Raw genomic sequence first — 21,222 nt, 5'->3', positions numbered from 1 at the left:
GGCCATGAGCAGGGCCTGAGACGATGAATAGAGGGCCCAGGCAGATTCATATGGGAGAATGCAGTCCGACAGGTACCTCAGCCCCAAGCCGTGTAGAGCTTTAAAGGTCAAGACCAGCACCTTGAATCTAGCCCGGAAGTGGACCGGTAACCAATGGAGCTGCCACAAGATCAGTGTGATACTCATGAAATGACTTGCACCCACAAGCATCCTTGCAGCAGCATTCTGGACCAGCTGAAGCTTCTAACCAGTCTTCAAGGGCAGCCCCATGTAGAGTGCATTGCAGTAGTCCAATCTGGATGTTACCAACACATGAGTGACTGAGGAAAGGTCCAACTTCTCCAAGTAGGGTCGCAGCTGGCATACCAGCTGTAGTTGGTAAAAGGCACTCCTGCACCTGCTCCTCCAAAGACAACATCAGGTCCAGAAGCACCCCCAAGCTGCAGAGTTTGTCTTTCAGAGGTAGTATGACCCCGTCCAAGACCAGATTTACCTCATTACTTGGATGATCAGTTCTACCAACCCAGAGGACTTCCTTCTTATCTGGATTAACTTTCAGCTTGTTTGCCCCCATCCAGTCCAGAACAGCCTACAAGCCCCGGTTCAGAGCATCCACTGCCTCCCTGATGTCTGTTGACTTAAAAGACAGGTAGATCTGGGTGTCATCAGTATATTGATGGCACCGCAGCCCACACCTATGGATGACCTCTCCCAGGGGTTTCATGCAAATGTTAAACAGCATGGGGGACATAATAGATCCTTGTGGCACCCCATAGGCCAAAGGCCAAGGGGTGGAGCAGGCATCCCCCAGCACCACCTCCTGAGTATGACCCTCCAGGTAGGAGCAGAGCCACCATATAACTGTGCCCCCAAGTCTCAACCCAGATAGACATCCCAGAAGGATACCATGGTCAATGGTATCCAAAGCCACTGAGAGGTCCAGGAGGATCAACAGAGTCACACTCCCTCTGTCTATCTCCTGGAGTAGGTCATCCACCAGGGCAACCAAGGCAGTTTCAGTCCCATATCCAAGTCAGAAGCCAGACTGGAAAGGATCTAAGTAATCAGATTCATCCAGGATGGTCTGAAGCTGAGATGCCACAACACTTTCCAACACCTTGCCAAAGAAAGGGAGGTTTGAAACTGGTCAAAAGTTATTTAAGTCATCTGGGTCCAAAGAGGGCTTTTTAAGGAGGGGCCTTTTTCAAGGGGGGACCACCCCCTGCTTTAGAGAGGCATTCACCACCTCCACCACCCATGGACCCAGTCCCTCTCTAGAAGCCTTCACCAACCATGAAGGGCAAGGGTTGAGGATGCATTTGAATGAATGAATGAATAGCTTTATTACGATCAATGATCAGTTATATATACAAACAGATACTACATTCAGTTAAGAAGTAAATCATAGAGAATACACCAACATAGAAGCCTCGTGCAACAACATCTAAAAAGAAAGGCTGGAGGTTAGCTGTTGATGGATCTTAACAGCAGCTGCACAAAATTTGGCAACCTGGTAGGTGGTAGAAGGTTTCTTATCTGCAAGGAGGAGTGTGGCATAAAATTCAGCAGTCCAGCCAGGTCCTCCTGATCCTCATCTCTGTCACTCCTCCACTTCCCCATGAACTTACATCAATGCAAGCTTATAGATGTAGCAGCCTGGGGGTCCAAAGCTCAATGGTATATAGCACAGTGATTCTCAAACTTGGGTCCTCAGGTGTTATTGGACTTCAACTCCCATAATCCCCAACCAAAGGCCATTGAGGCTGGGGATTATGGGAGTTGAAGCCCAATAACACCTGAGGACCCAAGTTTGAGAATCCCTGGTATAGCACATGCTTTGCATGCAGAAGGTTCCAGGTTCAATCTTTAGCATTCCCCTAATTAGTGTAGGCAATACATGATGGAACAATGGCCTGATTTAGTTTAAGGCAGCTTACACAGGGCCACTCAAATTCTATGGCTGGATGACTCCAAATGTATGTCTACCTAGTAAATTATCTTCGGGTATCATCAAAATCAGTGGGATCCTCTGTATAACCACCATACAAGGTTCATTTCAGTGGGAGGTGTACACACACAAAAATTAAAAGTTTCATAGCAAAACTTATAATCTATACAGTACATTTCAAAATTTATCCTGCCATTTATTATCTCAGTAATCCTGACAACTGCCCTACGGATAAACCAGTATGAAGATCTCCTTGTATAAATGGAGGGCTGGAAAACAATGGGTTGCCTAAGACATCCTAATGAGTTAATGGCTGAAATGAAGTTTGAATGGGGGACTACTCAGCTCAATCTCTTTTTTACACCAGCTCATTAACAACCAAAATAAACAGTGGAGGGCAATGGGTGCAGAGAGCTTATCTAAAAATATTGTGCATGGTTTTAATTCTAGCAACGGAACATGCCTAGAAGCACTATTACTGTAAAGAGCACAAGCCATTCACTTACTGTGGGCAGCCTTTAAGAGATTTAATCCATTCTAGGAAGAGATGTCATTAAAAAAAGGCGGGGGGGGGACTCTTTTCCAGATCAAAAGACCTTCAGGCATATACTATTAATGATTATCATTATTATTAAACCATGGCCAACTTGCAGCATACAATTTTTAGAGATGGTATCTTCTTAATTAGCTTTTCAAACTAAACATTTTTTTAGGAGCAATCATTTGATACAAAAAAGAATTAATGTTATTTCTCATTTGCCAGCCATGCACTCGAATTTACAGCCATTGGCTGTTGTGACTAATGAAGCACTGGTGCAACGGGATAAACATTGGTCTAGCACCAGTGTTTCTGAAAAGTTCCCGATTAACACTGCATTGGTGCAAGTGTGTATGGGGAGGAATTTCAATTACCACCCTTCCCCTGGAAGTGCTGTGTATCACTTGAAAATTTGTCCCTGAGGATAGCAAAGCCCTCAGGGGCATATTTTTGGGTGGCATACAGCACTACTTTGGGAAGTGGGGGTTGTTGAAATTTTCCCCCAACCACTGAACCAGCACTGAACACCAGTGCTTCTCCTGTTGCACGGACATCATTGTTAGGATGTCAGAAATTATTGTATTTGATACATCTTGACAAAGCACATGCAAGGCACATGTTTGAAACTGGCCCATGCAGAACATAATAGAGTTTACTGAAGATGACTTGGCAGGTAGTCTTTGAATGAGAACGACAAAATAAAAGTAGGAACAGGGCGGGGGGGGATCACAACTCTCTCTCTCTCTGTGTCAATTGAATAAAGTAAACAAAAAAAATAGAATTTATTTCCTTAGGAAAGACATAGCTCACAAGATACTCCTGAATACTTTGCACACAGAAGTTCAGGTTGCAGCAGTGGTGACTAAGTTACCCCTGCTAACTTGGCAAAGAGGAACCTTTTAACGTGGTGATTCTCTTTATTTAGCAGGGGGAGAGTACCTGGCCCTATCCACCCCCAGCACAGTATTTCCAGTGACTGTTGCTGGTGTCTATCTTAAGTTTCTTTTTAGATTGTGAGCCCTTTGGGGACAGGGATCTATTTTTTATCTTATTTATTATTTCTCTGTGTAAACTGCCCTGAGCCACTTTTGGAAGGGCGGTACAGAAATTGAATACATAAAATAAAAAGTAAGTAAATAAATAGGTGAACTTGTCACCAAGTTCATCTAGCAATTCCTTTTTGTAATGCTGAGGCTCGATGTAGAAAAAATGTTTGTATAGACTTACCCACCAAGGTTGCCTCACTGCCTTTCCTCTCCAAGCCTTCTCTCCACTTTGTTATGGCCTTCCCTTGGGAGGCCCTTCCATGGGTCAAGGCGAGGCAGTTGCCTCAGGCGTAGGGGCACGGAGGGAGCAGCAAGCACCAGCCTACCACAGATGCTACCCCACAGACTTCATTGTCACCTGCTGCCACCAATCATCCTCACCCCACTGGAGCGTGCTGTTCATTTTCCCCTCATCACCCTGCTGAGTGCACCTCTTCTTTCTCCTCTTCCCCCTTCCCAATCCAATGCAAGTTAGGAACATTACTATTGTTACTGCCTGACTTGGCATAGTCTGAGACTGCTTGTGTGTCACCACCACTGCCTCAGCCGCACAGCCTGAGAATGCTGAGCACCCACCCAAAGATGTGGGGCATCATATTGTCATTTGTCTCAGACAGCAAAATATCTTGGGCTAGCCCTGCTGTTAAGAGTTTAAAAATCCTGTGGAAGCCTTCAGCCCTTCCTGCTCCCCTGCCTGTTCCAAGAACTGGGATAAAGATTCAAAGAGAACTGAGTTGCTTACAAAACATCATAATATATCTCTACTTCAGATTAATAAAATGATAGGTAAAGTCGGCCTCCTTGTCTCTCCCATACATAGCCATTTCATAGGAACAGAAAATGATTTAAAGATCATTACCTTCATAATATCTTGCACCTGTTTGGAGATATTTATAGACATGATCCTGAAACTATTTATAGCATTGATATATTGTGCTATCAAGTCAATGCAGAGTGATTCCCCTTGCTCTTTCCCGTGTTGGTATACTTTAGCTCTGTCCTGCTATGGTACAGCAATTTCTGTAGTATAGCATATGGTAAAACAAGCAGTGATGGATGCAAATTATTATTATTATTATTTTACATTTATATCCCACTCTTCCTCCAAGGAGCCCAGAGCGGTGTACTACATACTTGAGTTTCTCTTTCACAACAACCCTGTGAAGTAGGTTAGGCTGAGAGAGAAGTGACTGGCCCAGAGTCACCCAGCTAGTCTCATGGCTGAATGGGGATTTGAACTCGGGTCTCCCTGGTCCTAGTCCAGCACTCTAACCACTATACCATGCTAGCTCAAATTATAGAAAGCAAGGAAAAGAACTGTGGTAAGGAAATACTTTAGGTCAGTGCATTAAGAGAATGCAACAGAATGCATGTATTGCAAGGCTTAATAATGAAGGCAGCAAGTTTGGTTGGACTTTTTGGCACCAGTTTGTATCAGTCTATATATAAATCTGTCTGCTTAGGAGATCACTTCATGCATCTGATGAAGTGTGTTGTGGTCCACAGAAGCTTATACTGTGTTGCCACTGGACAATTACCAGTGCTGAATGCATGCAAGTATTGAGTTTTGTTACTTAGTAGGCCAGAACCTAAGGGGTATACTCATGAGTCAAATGGGCCGAAAGCCAAATCTGGCAACAGAGTGTTATAGTACTAGGCAAGGGTGCCTGAATGTGTATGCAGGAATTTTCTAATGAAGTCTGAATAACAATCCATATGGTAAAGATTTATTGGATGCACCTTCTCTTTGGCCATGAAATCCTGTGAAAGAAGCTAGACTTGCTCTTACTTGGGCTTCCCAGAATGGATGCTCTTTGTTTTCCGGAGCACATTTCTGTAATTTGATAAAGCCACAAATCTCACCCGCTAGCAATCATTTTGGGTCAAGGCAGGAGCCTTTTTTTTTTTTTTTAACAGTACTCCATAAAAGGCTGCTCCAGTATGAAATGTTTCCAGTGCTGGTTCACAATGACCAAGGCCACCAATTTTAAAAAGAAGGGACAGGGAAGGGGAAACATGTTGCAAAGAGAAAGAATGGGTATATATGTGATATATGTGGTTAGGCAGGCAGGAAGTGAAAATAAAAATTAAAGCAAGTGGCAGGGGGACACAGAGAAATCAGACAGAAACTCTGCCTTTACTAATTGCAAATACTTTCATACTCATGTGCTCAACAGCATCCAAATACCAATTGTCAGGTCCCACCTAGACTTTGAGCTCATCTCGAGGAGGAGATGCCCTAGCTGTAACCTCTGGCCCTGGCCTCAAAGAAAGCCCCTTGAATCTAACATTCTTAACAGCCAGAGCTTATCACCCATACAGGCTCCCTCAGAGGAGTCCTGGGGATCCAGTGTTTCCCAGCCTGACTCCCATCCCATCCCCACATCCCCTTGGGGCAGAGAGCTGGTCTTGTGGTAGCAAGCATGACTTGTCCCCTTAAGCTAAGCAGGATCCGCCCTGGTTGCATACGAAAGGGAGACTAGAAGTGTGAGCACTGTAAGATATTCCCCTTAAGGGATGGAGCCGCTCTGGGAAGAGCATCTAGGATCCAAGTTCCTTCCCTGGCATTTCCAAGATAGGGCTGAGAGAGATTCCTGCCTGCAACCTTGGAGAAGCCGCTGCCAGTCTGTGTAGACAATACTGAGCTAGATGGACCAATGGTCTGACTCAGTATATGGCAGTTTCCTATGTTCCTATGTTCCCTTCTATAATCCCCAGGACTTCAGGAGTGGAGGCAATGCCAAACCAGAGCCAAGCTTCAGTACCAGAGATGAAGTGCTCACCTGTCAGCTTGAGGCCTCCCTCCCAATGCATTTAAGGTCCAGGTCAGGAAGAGGTGGAACTCCTTCATAACCCTCCATTCAAAGACTTACCTTGCTGGTTCAACAGCTCCTTCACTGAGATGCTCCCTGGCTGCAAGACTGCCCTCTTCAGTAATCTGTTGACTTCCTGAGTTTTATGTAGAGTGAGTGTTCCATGTAAGCATGTTTCCACTTCAAATTTTTTCATGGATGCATTGTTGAGGTTCCTCCACATTTTGGTTTTATTTCCAGAAGCATTAAATAAATAAGAAGTTCTGGTAACAACTAATCTGTCTACTTTTCTTTCATTATAATCTTAATTGATAATTACCATCTTCACAAGTTAGCCTACTTCAGCCTCAAACGTTCATACATCCACCATCTTGAATTGAGATGGATGACATCATCACAAACTGCACCATTGAGGTGTCCCTACAAATGTACTAAATTTGGTCCAAATTGGATCCCATTTGCACCTCAAATGGTCATGTGTCTGCCATCTTGACTTGGAATTGATGAATTACCACTAACTATGCTGTTGAGGTGTCCCTATATGTCCCCTGCTAACTGAGCAAAGAGGCACCTTTTAAAAGTGGTGATTCTCTTTATTTAGCAGGGGGAGTGCAACTGAGCGACAGGGAGCCATTCTATCTATTTATCTATCTATTTACTTATTGTTGGGCCTTCCCGCTGACTTTAGGAGGGCCCGATTACTCACCCAGTCACAGGGCTGAGAAGATGAAAGCTGCATCACTCCTAGGTACAGTCAAAGCCAGTCGGAACCTTCCCCGGTTGCCGAGGAGAGCCAGGAGACCTGGGAACCAATAGCCTGTGGGTGGGCCAACATGGGCCAGCAGGTCACCTCCTGGTGGCAAGAGAAGGCACAGCCTCAACTGCTGGCAAGACGAACAGCTGAAGGAGGGAGGAAGCTAGATTGGAGAGGGTGATTGGAGGACTTTATTTAAAATTTGGATGGCCAGGGAAGAGGAGGGCAGGACAGAGCAGAGTGACTTAGCCCTAGACGCTCTCAGCGAGGACCCCTCTCCCTGACGGCTGGCAGAGGAATGGGGTGACAATTAACCTCCTTCCCAGTACTTCTGAGGTCACTTCAATAGACTTTGAACAGGAGCAGACAAAGGGAGGTAGCTGGAGACTGTGGCCACAAGCAAGTGTGTGACATTTATATCCATGTAAACCACCTTAAGTGGCACAGTAGGGAAATGCTTGACTAGCAAGCACAAGGTTGCCAGTTCGAGTCCCCTCTGGTATGTTTCCCAGACTATGGGAAACACCTATATCGGGCAGCAGCAATATAGGAAGATGCTGAAAGGCATCATCTCACTGCGCAGGAGGCGGCAATGGTAAAGCCCTCCTGTATTCTACCAAAATAAAACCACAGGGTTCTGTGGGTGCCAGGAGTCGAAATTGACTTGACAGCACTTTACCTTACCTAAACCGCTTTAAGAACTTTTGTTGAAAAGCAGTATATAAATATATGTCATCGCTGTCCCTACAACTGTACTAAAAAAATTTCAAATCAGCCCAGGCATTGTGAAATTGACAAAAGGACGGACATGAGGACACACACACAGCTGGAAGATATCATAAGCTTACTTAAGGAATATCTGCAAACTTAAGGAATATCTCCAAATATCTCTAAAGTATCTAAAATATCTCTATCTCTAAAGTAGGCTGAAAAATTGTTTATTTGAAGTCACTAGGTTCCTGCTGGCATGAATCAGAAAAATGTTTCCCCTCCAGTTTTAATATACATGAAGCCCACAGGCAGATTAGGAATTCATTTCTCATTAGGCATGGGCACAAGGATCGGCTTCTAGAAGAAGCAGTAAGGAAATGACTTTCACCAATCAGTGTGGAGTCTAGAGGCAACACTCTGGGCTGTCTTGATACCAACTAAACAAAAAGAATCAGCAAGTTGGCAACAAAGCAACAACAGTTTCTGTTTAGCTTCTGTTTCGTGGACCCTGTACACCTCATGTTGTCTAACTGTACAAATACTTCGTAGATTTTCAGTATGGTTGTGAAGTGCTATATGCTTTTCAACAAAATGGCTGCAGAAGTGCATTTATAGGGCCTCAAAGGAAACTCATTTCACGCATGACTAAATTATGGGGAAGGGTTATGAAGATCACACGGAGCAACTATTATAAAGAAAAGAAGCACTAAAGTACTAATGGCTCGCCACCATTTATGGCAGTAGTGAGAGACTCATAATAGGAGACAATGAAAACTCTGCAACACCATACACAATAGCAGAAAAAGTCAAAGGTCAGGGTCAGAGTTATTGTCACCACTAGCAACATCTTTCCTTCATGCAGGGCTGGCTCCAGATTTGATAGGCCCCTCAGTAAAATACATTTCAGTGGGCCTTTCTACCAGCAGTTCCTTCTCTCCCCCCCCCCCCCGCATCATATTTGGAGCAAAAGCAAAGGATCAGTAGTTGGCTGAAAGAGCAACAATAGTTGCTCCCTCTTGCTCTCCTGGTTTATGAGGGAGTGGGCAGGCCCAAGCAGAGGAGGCCCAGTTCTTGGAGCCCATTAAGGGACGGCAAACAGCAGTGACTACTGCTTCTCTTCCTCTTCAGGAGTTGGCAGTGGGCCCTGCTGGAGCTCTGGGCCCTTGACACCTGTCCCTGACAGTTGCCTGTGTTTACTAATTAAACAGGAAGAGTTTCAGAACTGTTTTTTAGCTTTATGATGTTTAAAAATAAACTTTGTGTTAGAGATGGCTCTGGCTCCCAGTCCAAACATTATGAGGCATTAAAATAAAGGCCCAGGCAGGGGCAGAGGGAAGCCAGCGGCAGCCTGGGTTCTGTCACTGCCACAGCCCCCTAGCCTTGACCCCTGCATCTGCCATCAGACACAGGGAGCGTCTAGCCACGCCCCCACAACTGATATCAGATGCTGGGGCGTGGTTTAGCTTCCCAATGGGGCTGCTCCCATTTGGGAGTTAAAGGAAGCCTGAAGACTTTTGCAGACCGGCAGGGAAACGGGCAGCAGGGGGATGTCCTCCCTCCCCCTTCCCTGCCGGGCTGCAAAAGTCTTTAGGAAGCCTTCTGTGCGCGCACGCGCAGAAGGCTTCCTAAAGACTTTTGCAGACAGCAGGGAAGGGGGCAGGAGGACATCCCCCTGCTGCCCGCCCGTTTCTAGAGAGCGAGCGGTTGGGTCCGGGGTGAGATTTAAGGGGGCGGCAGGGGGATTCAAGGGGGCGGCAGCAGCAGGGTATTCAAGGAGGCTTTAAAGGGGCGGCAGGGAAGTACCACGGAGGAGCCATCGTCGTCGATTGAAGCGGGCGGCGAGGGATCCTGCTGCTGGGATTTTTACAATAATTACAGCGCCAAACGTGGAAAGCGTGGGAGGGGTAAGTAAAGCCCCCCCTGCCCTTAATGGAACCCCCCACCCTACCCTTCCGAACCCCGAACCGCCCATGTCCGGACCAGTCCGGAGGCCAGTAGAATGGCCTCCGAACCAGTCCGTGCACATTCCTAGCTTGGACTGGCCCACAGGGCAACAGGGCATATTCCCAGAGCGCCCCATCCACAGGGCACCCCTGTGCCCCGCCGCACTTGGCAGAAGTGAATACTCTCACCCTTAAGCACCCATTCTGCTCAAAACCCGGCGCCCTCCCCACATACAGTACATTCCACCGCCCTCTCAGTGCTCCCAGTCTGGCCCTGGCCGGCACCGCATTTGCAGTGCAGCCAGAGTGACTCTCCCTGCCTTTTAAAGGCAGGGAGACAAAGGCAGCACTGGCCAATTTTTAGCTCAAAAATGGGGTTGTGCAGCCCCGTTTTTTAGCTACATCACTCCTCCCGCGTCTGACACCAGACACAGGTGGTGTGTCGGGGCCGCCTGGCGTGGCCCCTGTGGGGCGATGGCCCAGGTTCTTTGAAGCTGTCTGTTCGATGGTGGCTCCACCTGTTAGAGGTTGTTGATTTTTACCCACAATAGGTAAAACAGCAGAGCACTAAGGAATGAACACACACTCCAGTTACAGAGTAGGTAGCAGAGGATGGTTTGGATATTGCAGCTGTTTAGAGAAAAACACATAGAGATCCTTGTATGACTAAACACTAAACATTTATTGGTTAAATACACTTAGATAGGAAAGACCTATCTCTAATCTAAAGGACTGCATAGTGGATAGGTAAGGAGAGAGAGAGATGTTTCCATCTGCTCTCTAGGAGGAAAGAAAGGATTGTGACTCAGCACAGGAAGTGCTGCAGAGTCAGTTCAGGGGTCATAGAATAGGGACAGATAGGGAGACCCTGACTTACTGTCTCTACTCCCAATGCCCCTAGTGGTCATTAGGACAGTTGGTGCAAAAGGTCGATGCACTGGAAGTTCATCTCCAACACCACCCATGAGCCCAGGGGTGTTAGGAGAAGCTTTACTGTAGGCATGTTTAGCTTGAACATATGGAGGGCAGATGGGAGTTTCCAACTAGCCATGCCCTTGTGCCAATGTGCCCCTCTAGCCACACCTCTGCTATTCTCAGGTTCAACCCTTGTCTGGGGCCCATTTTAAAATCTTGTCTCTGGGCCCACTCCAACCTTGCTACGCCCCTGCTTTCTGGCACACCTCAGATTCAGGACACCACTCTGGATCATGGATGAGTCTCTGATGACTCTCTTCATCTTCCTCACAAGACAAGGCAATGGTACTAATACTCATGCCCAGGACTTGCTTTTTCCACAGGGCCACAACAATCTGCTTCTGTGCATTTTCTGGGCAGGGTGCACTGAGTTCCAATCTGGCAAGATCTGGGCAGTAAGATCTTGCCCAACTATTGGATTGGTCTCTGGGTTAACTTTGGGCACCTGTTGTTCCTTCAGGGACACACCTTCCTTTTGAACTGGCTCAGCCACACCTGCACAGGGGGCAAACTGGTGCTGGTCCATCTCCTCTCCCACTGCTTGTGGTTTTCTGACTTCACATTTCCCAGAGAGCCCTGGCCCTCTGGCACCTCTACATTAGTAGCAGAAGTCCCCAAACACTTTTCTTCTCCCTGCACATTAGTGGGGTGTGCCAACATGTCAGAGACAGTTTCTTTGTGGGGAGGTTTCTCAATGACTGCAATACTTGGTTCACCAGCTTGGAACTCCAACTTAGGAAGATTCCTTTTCTAGGGATAATTGCTCTTAAAGTGTCTCAACCCTTTACATGTAAAACATCTCTTGGGTCTTGAAGCAGTCAGTCTCTTTGATCAGGGGATCCCTTGCAAGCAGGGGCATAGCTAGGGGAGAAGGGGCCTGTGTTCACCCCTCTCTCTGGCAGCCCCTCCGAGTGAGGGAGATAATGGAGAAAATAGGGAGGGGTGAAGCTGGAGGGCCCTCAGGAGCTGGGGGGCCTGGGTTCTTTGAACCCCTTCACTCAGTTATAGCTATGCCCCTGCTTGCAAGGGATCCCTTGCATAGTCCTAATAAGAGTCATTTTCCTGCACTCCTCCATTTCCTGGTAGTAAGGGGTTTTGGCTGCCTGCCCCACTAGTACTCGTGCTTACAGGCAAAATAACCACAGGCAAGTGAAGAGTTACTTATCTGGGTCTCTGGAACAGCTGTAGGTGGATCTGGGCTGTAGGTGGATCTGGATCTGGTTGCTGCTAGACTCCTTGCTGGTGGCTATTCCACTGGTGTAGTCTGGGCCTTTGCAGGCACATACTTTCCTTGTTGACTCTCAACTGGCAGACAGTTTTTTTAACTTCAGCTGCACCATTCCCTTATCATGGTGCACCTTCTCTCACACACTCATAGGTCTGCTTGCTGGATCCTTTGTAGGCAGCTGCTCCACTGGTGCAGTTTGGGCTGTTTCAGGCAAGCAATCTTGATTTCCAGATGGAGTTTTTCTAACCATGTGCCATTTCCTTTTCATGCTGAGCTCTCTCTTGCTCAGCTAAGAAGATTTTAGAACTTTGTATATTTGAATATTTGTTGTTGCATTTCTTGATTCGTCTACATTTTCAGTGCTATATTGGAATTACTTTCTTTGCTTAGTTATATGTTTCTTTGCTTGTTTATATAGCAAATTTAGGGATCATTGTTTTGAAATGATTTGCAGCTCCACACCCTGTGTATGTTTTGTATTCTAGTGATTGCTGAATTGTAGCTTGTTGTTGTACAGGTGAAACTCGAAAAATTAGAATATCGTGCAAAAGTTCATTAATTTCAGTAATGCAAATTAAAAGGTGAAACTGATATATGAGATAGACGCATTACATGCAAAGCGAGATAAGTCAAGCCTTAATTTGTTATAATTGTGATGTATGAGTTTCACCTGTATATTCTTTGCGGTAGTGTACCATGATAGCAAGACTTTGAACTTCCTTTTCAACTCAGTTGTCATGTTCTGAAAAGAACAGCGCCCCAATCTGAAGCTAAGAGGGGAGAAATGTGACATAATGGCAATCCTTTATTTTGTCATTGAAGGGACAGATCCATCAAGCTATAGTCCTAAACCCTTTTCCACAACAGAAGACCAGCTCAAACCAGACCTGCCTTAAGACATGTACTGTACGTTCAGACCCTTTAAGACGGAGAAGCCTCCAGTTTGGAGGGAAAATCTCAGGCCAGCATTACAGCAGAGATGGGTTCTTTCCATTGGATCCCAGAACTGTCTATCTCTAAAAGAGTAGGAAAACCTTCCCGCTCTTCAGTCACAATAAAATAGGGGCCCAGTAAGGGGCGTAGCAAGGTTGGAGTGGGCCCAGAGACAAGATTTTAAAATGCACCCCCTCACTGAAACTCAGCCCGTGAAGTAAAGAAATCTTAAATGAGGCTGAATAATGGTAACAAAAAGCATAGTAAAATGTGTGGAAAGAAAGAAAGAAAGAAAGAAAGAAAGAAAGAAAGAAAGAAAGAAAGAAAGAAAGAAACCTATGTGCCACAATAGAACATCATCTTAAATTATGTTTTTAAAGGTTTTTAAAATTGTGGATGATGCAAGTCATTTAATGGTACTAGAGAAAGACATGCTGTTCTGGTAGCTCCAGGTCTTAACACCCACATCAATTTTGGAGGATGAATACAACTGAAGGAAGCCCGGGCAGGTGTGCGGCTGGGGGAGTCAGTCATGTGACTTGCCTCTGGGGGGGGCCCCCAAGGCTGTGTGCCCCCAGACAACTGTCTCCCCTATTATAGTTACTAGGCCCCTGGGCCCAGTCACTCACCAATTTGTCACCAGTACAGTCAATGAGTTGCTAGCGACCAGGCATCATGTCACCAGCTGAAAGGGAGAAACTGTAGAGATTAATGCTCTCTCAGCCAAGAACCTGCCTTCTGCTAGACTAAGGTAAAATGCAGTGCTAGTTAATTAATGTTTGTTTGTCTGTTTGGAATTCCTGTGTGCCTTTCTTTACTCCCAGTTTCCTTTACTTCCCCCAATTCCTTATTCTGTATGCAGTCCTTTTCTTAATAAATTTCATATACTTAGAAGTGGCTTCCAACTGGTTTAAAAGGTTCTGGAGGGTTATTTGCAAAACTCTTCCCCATGTGCCTTGTAAGGTCATGTGCTACTGATGAATTGTTTTTAAAATGAATATACTGTTTGTCTAGAGCTGGGTTGTGTGGACTCCGGCTGAACAGTGCCTGTAAGTCCCAAGCCAGAGAGTTCTAGGTTGCTGAAGCTGCGTCTCAGCCTGGTCAGTGGCTTTAGATCAGTCTTCAATTGGTGGCAGCCTCTTGAAGGAGCGGCATGCTCCTAAAATTGGGATCAGAGCAATCTCTTTACTGAGGGTAGGCTTCAATGAAGCCCTGTCTCATCACGGCATGTTAAAATATATATTCCCCATGCAGACCTGAAAAGTAACATGATAACCAGTCTTTAGGCAGCTGCCAGTAGGGTGATAATACTGCATCATCCCAGCTTAATTGCCTAAGTAAATTTATGCAGTCATGTGGCATAAAAGATGGTGGTTGACATCCTGACTAAATTTCCTCAAGGAAGTTCATTTAAAGTTAAAAGAACAGGTTAACCATGCCTGACTTATCCTGTTAATTTGAATAGCACTTTTATTTAGATGTTAGCCACTGTTCCTATCACAGAGACTAGCTTAAGTTCTTTTGTGCAGAGTGGGTGTCAGTTGAGGCTCATGCTATAGGCCTCAGATTCACACTTATAGCTTACATGTGGAAACTGCATGCTTTCTGAGCACCCTGTTGTATATGATGAAAATATATATCAGTTTTGCCGTGAGTTTTCACTATACATGTCCACATGGCAAAATAAACACGTTTTCATCATATGGAATACATGTAACTTTCTACATGGGTGGATCCACAGAGCAACATTCATCTTGTGCAAAGCAATTATCTTCTTCTCTCTCTCTCTCTTTTTGCTTTTAATTAGTTCACAACTAAGATCTGATATTATTCTGCCCAACTTCGCTTAATCACAGTCCAATGGATACTCCCATAATATGACAATTGTAGCTGTTTTCTTTCAGCCTGTGAATCTCTTTCCTCTTCTAAGTACATCAGAAAATTACATTATTTTTTTTGGTACCAAAGATTAATGAGACTGTCTTTGTAAACAAAACAAAAAACAGCCCTTAGTTTTCTCATCTACCTTAACCATAACATAACTTGTTCAGGAAAATTCATGATTTCTGGAATAAATTGTAATTGGATAGCACTTTAGTGATTATTCATTTTCCACAGCTGAATTTTCTTTCTTTGTGAGTCATAATGAGATAATTTTTTTAAACCTGCATTGGCTTCCAGAACAATTAATCATACAGTTTTTGCAGTATCTCAAAAGCCACTGTCTGGAGTCAGTCTAGCAATAAAAGAGGTGGTTTTCAGAATATGTGTGGAATTCAAGAACAGCGGAGCAAATATCTAAATCAGAAAAAGACTTCGGACTTCGGAACCATGTATTTGATTTTTAAAAATATTCTGCAACTTATATATGCTATGATACTTTTAGGCTGCTGTTTGACCATAAAAGGATCCCAAAGCAGCCCACAACAAAAATTTAAAAGCATCATAATACATATAAATTAAAGCAAAATGTTATAAAATCAGCAGCATTCCAGCAAGACTAAAAATGGAGCGAGAGGTATATAATAACCAGCACAGTTCAGGAAAGAAAAATTAATCTAAACCAAATGCTTGTCGAAATAAAACAGTTTTTAAACAAGCTTTAGACAATCTGCAGAGTGGGCAACAGATGGTTATTCCTAGGGAGGGAATTCTAAAGCTTGGGTGCTGCTACAGAAAAACCTCTGTCACACACCGTGTTGCACCTCCAGGACATCAAAATTCTTTTCAGGCATTCAGCCTGATCATGTGAGGGAATGGGAGCCTGCAGACAAGGCTCTGATAGTGGTAACAAAAAGGATATATATGTCACAATAGAACATCATCCTAAATTTTTTTTTAAGGTTTTGTAAATTCTGGATGATGCAAGTCATTTAATGGTACTAGAGAAAGACATGCCGTTCTGGTAGCTCCAGGTCTTAACACTCTCATCAAATTCGGAGGATGAATACAACTGAAGGAAGCCCGGGCAGGTGTGCGGCTGGGGGAGTCAGTCATGTGACTTGCCTCTGGGGGCCCCCCCAAGGCAGTGGGCCCCCAGACAACTGTCTCCCCTTGCCCTATTATAGTTACGCCCCTGCCAGAAAGCCCCAGAGCAGCTCAAAAATGGTAGTGCAACTCCAGACCCTAAGGAAAGAGGCGACTGGAATTATCCAGAAGACAAGACTCTCCCAGAATGCACAGCTGTCTCAGGATCTTTTGAACTTGATACTGATGCCTTGGATTAGGCAAGGAATGAGGAAAATGCTGCTGTTAAAGCCCAAAGGCCTCCCAGATCCTTGTAGACTGTGGAACCACGGAAGGAGGAGTTTCAGGAGCAAAATTTTGCAAATGCCTTCAGCAAAACTGTTGTTAGCCGAATGCAAGAAAGAGAGAGAGGATGGATCTAAGATCCTTTTGAGGGCTAGTGGACCCAGAACCAGAATTATTGGATGCAAGTTTATTTCAGCAGTTTCTTGAAACAAGTAAAGCTCCAGCCACGGGGCCCTGTGTTACCACTATTACAATGAATATTTATATACCACTTTTCAACAAAAGTTCCCAAAGCAGTTTACACAGAGAAATAAAAAATAAATAGATAAAGTGGCTCCCTGTCCCTAAAGGGCTCACAATCTTAAAAAGAAATATAAGATAGATACCAGCAACAGCCACTGGAGGGATGCTGTGTTGTGGATGGATACGGCCAGTTGCTCTCCCCCTGCTAAATAAAGAGAATAATCACTTTTAAAAGGTGCTTCTTTGCTTAGTTAGCAGTTACCTTGCAGTGTGCATCTCTCCCTAGTCTGGAGAACAGGGAAGAATGCAAGGCCCACGCTGAGTTTCCAAACAAGCCATGTGCTAGCCCTGGAGGAAAAGTTAGCACCCTAACAGCTTGTGATTTATTTGTACATGCTCCAGACAAAGAACTCTGTGTACTATAGATTTAAGCATTGCCAGAGACAGTAAGGAGATTGCTGTGATGCAATGGACTGAAACAAAAACTTTTACTGCTCCTATGAAAAGAAAAGTCTCTGCTGCAGAAAGATCCAGTGAGGATCAAATGTTTTCACTTCTAGTCAGGAAGCAACCAAAGATGGCCCCCAGTGTTTCCTTTGCACTAGAGAGAGTCTTGTATTTTGACTCAGGAGGAGCTCAACTTGATGGACCTCCCCATTCAGTCAGTATCTCTCTGAAACGTGAACTGATGTTGGAATCTGAGAATGCTAGAAGGCAGTACAGGAGAAACTCGGAAAATTAGAATATCGTGCAAAAGTCCATTAATTTCAGTAATGCAAATTAAAAGGTGAAACTGATATATGAGACAGACGCATTACATGCAAAGCGAGATAAGTCAAGCCTTAATTTGTTATAATTGTGATGATCATGGCGTACAGCTCATGAAAACCCCAAATCCACCATCTCAGAAAATTAGAATATTACACGGAACCAAGAAGACAAGGATTGAAGAATAGAACAATATCGGACCTCTGAAAAATATACAGTGTACTGTGCTTGATTGGCCAGCAAACTCGCCTGACCTGACCCCATAGAGAATCTATGGGGCATTGCCAAGAGAAGGATGAGAGACATGAGACCAAACAATGCAGAATTGCTGAAGGCCGGTAATGAAGCATCCTGGTCTTCCATAATACCTCATCAGTGCCACAGGCTGATAGCATCCATGCCACGCCGCATTGAGGCAGTAATTGCTGCAAAAGGGGCCCAAACCAAGTACTGAATACATATGCATGCTTATACTTTTCAGAGGTCCGATATTGTTCTATTCTTCAATCCTTGTCTTCTTGGTTCCATGTAATATTCTAATTTTCTGAGATTGTGGATTTAGGGTTTTCATGAGCTGTACGCCATGATCATCACAATTATAACAAATTAAGGCTTGACTTATTTCGCTTTGCATGTAATGCGTCTGTCTCATATATCAGTTTCACCTTTTAATTTGCATTACTGAAATTAATGGACTTTTGCACGATATTCTAATTTTCCGAGTTTCACCTGTATGTCACAGACTTTGCTTCCCTCAGAGACATTCCAGGAGAAAGCCTTAAACCCAACATGGAGACCTCTGTTTCACCAAAACACCTTTGGTGTGCTAGAAATCTGTCTTAACTCTGTGACTTTTCTTTCAGGTATCGCTTATGAAGAAAAATGTGTTGCTGAACCTCATATAATGGTTTTTCTTTATGTGGATGTTAAGCTTTCTGAATGCATGCTTATATCTGTTCTTGAAGACAGACAGTTCTATCTGGTGGCAGCCTACCACGAAGGAGAGGCATGCTCCTAAAACTGGGATCAGAGCAATCTCTCGACTGAGGGTAGATCCTAGGAAAGCATGGAGTAACCCTGTCTCATCACGCATGCTCTCATGTGGTGACAGCTGGTCATATACCATGCAGTCCACAGAAACAGAGGCCTGGTTCAGGCATAACAGGAAACGATGGGTTCCCACTCTGTGAAACCTGTGAGCTACAGATTCAGGTGTTCTCCTATCTACTCTCCTTCTCTTTACAGCATGGGAGATGGAGAGGGGAAACATTTACTTTCATTTTTTCACCAAACTACTATTCTGTATTACATATGAACTGGGGGCTGTGGTTTAATTTAAAGCACACAAAAATTAGGATCAAACTATGAAGTAAACCAAAACAGCTTGTACAAAACACTGAGTGCACTGGACTGTAGATTATTTCAAAGCAAAAGTAAGAGTTTTCCTTTCCCCCCCTTCTCTTGATCATAAGGAGAGGGGAAGAGAAGTGCACAAATGGAAGCAATTTCTCCTTCCAGGCTGGAGTGTTGTTTATTCACCTCTATCTGCCTTTGGCTGTTAACATCTGGCAAGGATTGGATATTAACAGAATCCCTTTTATTCAAATAACCTCACTGCAAAACACATGATTTATGAAAATGGGAGTCCTGCAACTTTTCTTTGAAAAGACCATGGATAGCCAAAAACAAATATAATGTTGGAGTTTCATTTCTAAGAATGCATGGTCTGATTGTTATAACTGCATCTGGCAAAGATGGATCAAACCAAGATTTTCATGTACCCAGCATTTTTTGTCCCCCTCTTCACAATGCTTTTGGGATTTTTTTTTTCAAAACGTCAAACTACATGAACTGTGCTAATCTGTAATAGGAAACAGACTTTTGTACCCAGAGGCTGCTGTCTGAAATAACCACACATTCAATTTCTGTATTGTCTGAAGATGTAAAAGCATTTTGAAAGCGGTTCCCAAACTCTCATTGCTAAGCCTCTAGAAAATAGAAACCTACCCTTTAGTCCACCCTTCCCAAGAACTTCTCAAACCCTCTGCTTTCCATTTCTCTAAGCACCTTTCTCCACTTTGGCATGATTACTGTGAAATAATATAATATGGTAAGCATCATGTTGATTGAAAGTTATGTATATGGCTTTTCAATTATGATGACTTCTCTGGAACAGATTTTCTGTAGAGCCCATATCTCAGGAGCCTTAAGGGGCTGTATGGACTGCACCCTGGGCTGGGACAAGCACTCCTTCTTGGTTTGCCTTTAATTTCATCGAGTGACATTAAAACAGGGGTTGTTTGGTTTTTAAAGCCATTAGTTCAACCTTGTCCAGGCAGGCTCCAGGGCCCAACAGGGCGGCAGGAATCATTTTGTAGATACAACCTTTCTCAATCGTTTTCTTAACACGGCTTGCTTGCTAATGAGACCCAGTGAGGCAGCTGCTTTAGAAGACAGAATGGTGGAGATGATGAGCTAGCCATCTCTGCCAGCCTCCTGCCCGTCTCTCTGACTTTCCCATTAGCAAGCAGGTGGTGGGAGTTCCCTCACACTGTTGCCACCACCCTACTCCTGAGTCCTGCTCTCCCTGAAAGAGAGGGGGTGGGACATGGAGGAAGTGCAGGAGGAAGTGTGGGGGAACTTTGTTCTCCCCCCTTGCCTTTTCAATACTCATGAAGAATGGGATAAGAAGGGGGAGCAACTCCTTGCTGGTCATACGTTACTGTGCCATAATTATTGTGGCATTTTGTAACGTGAAGAGTTATCTGTGTGACCTTGTTTGTATGTCTGAATGCAGTTCTACAGGTCAGACAGGTACTGAAATGCAGAATATGGTTCAGTGTTGGTCCCCAATATATTTTCAAGCTCATCTTTGTCCTGGATAGAGTAGACCCCTTGTCTCTTTATTTCTTTGCTTCTTCATAGATAGATATTACTTTTGATTACTAAGCTGCAATGTTTCCCCATATTTCAGAAAATCCTTAAATAGACTCTTTCCCTGACTACATTTAGGGTGGCATGAAGGATCAATGCCCCTCTAGAGCTTGGAAATAACAAACCAATCACCCTATTCTTAAGCCCATGCCAATAAATCCTTACAATAAACAAACCAAGCAATGTGCATTAAACAAGTGTACATGTAACTACGACATTTTTTTTCTACATTCATCATCAGTAGTTCCGAATTTTCTGTTCTTTTTTACAAAAAGATTTAAAACATACTTACTCCCAATAAAGGCATTACTCCTTATAAAGCTCACAGACCGGAATCCTGAAACAGCAGCTGTGAAGGCATCCATCTCCCTATCTAAGTATAGGCCGTGATCCAGTCCAGGATTTCTGTATGTCGCTGTTGGCCTGAAGCCATTTTTCTTGAGTGTATTTCCAAGAAAGCAATTGACAAGCTTGGCATAGCTATTCCTGGAAATGTTAAATAGGTCATCTTCTGGAAGAGAGTGTTGACTGATAGAACTGAACAGATCTTGTTCTCCATTCCACACAATACTCACAACCTCTAGTACAGCTCATTCCCCCAGGTTTGGCCACATAACAATCTTACACAACAGACAATCTGCAGGAATTGGCCCACACCAATCAGCATTCCTTAAGTCCTGTTTCCCTTCTGGCAGCTCAGCTACAACTGCACGGCTCTTGCCAACACTCACACTACTAAGTGAAAACCAACTGCCTACAGCAAAAGATCATAAGCACATTGCTTGGAACTTAGTTCCATTGAGAATTTTTGTTTAGGATCAGTATACAAAAGTGTCAGTTACAGCATTAGTTAAGAAAGAACCATAAGGGGAATGCTTAAGTTCTCATAAAGAATATTTTAGAGCAACTACATCACTTCAGTTTGTTAAGCAGGTACAAGTTCCTCCTTCCCTTTTTAGGTAAAAAGGATGTGTCACCTCATCTCCTGTTGGGGGAGAGATGGCTTTCCATTTAACCTGTTTTAAAGTTTAACTGTTATGCTTGAACATACATCTGACCCACCAACTCACTTGGGAAGCTTATATGTCTCTTACATCTGTGAGACAGCTGTGTGTTCTTACCCTGTAATTTTTGTC

The 21,222-nt window shown here is 44.2% G+C and overlaps 1 long non-coding RNA gene across 1 annotated transcript; it reads right to left on the bottom strand.

Annotated features, from left to right (window-relative positions):
• Positions 1–16,380: 16,380 nt before the first annotated feature.
• Positions 16,381–20,795, bottom strand: LOC128327254 (uncharacterized). The gene is made up of 2 exons (XR_008308551.1): positions 20,379–20,795; positions 16,381–16,589 (listed from the first exon to the last, which is right to left on the bottom strand). It is a non-coding gene; the product is annotated as an uncharacterized LOC128327254 (long non-coding RNA).
• Positions 20,796–21,222: the final 427 nt, after the last annotated feature.

Source organism: Hemicordylus capensis, chromosome 5 (genome assembly GCF_027244095.1).
Source record: "Hemicordylus capensis ecotype Gifberg chromosome 5, rHemCap1.1.pri, whole genome shotgun sequence".
NCBI classification, from domain to species: domain Eukaryota; kingdom Metazoa; phylum Chordata; class Lepidosauria; order Squamata; family Cordylidae; genus Hemicordylus; species Hemicordylus capensis.
The sequence above is the reverse complement of the archived record's forward strand: the minus strand, read 5'-3'. Positions and strand labels throughout refer to the sequence as shown.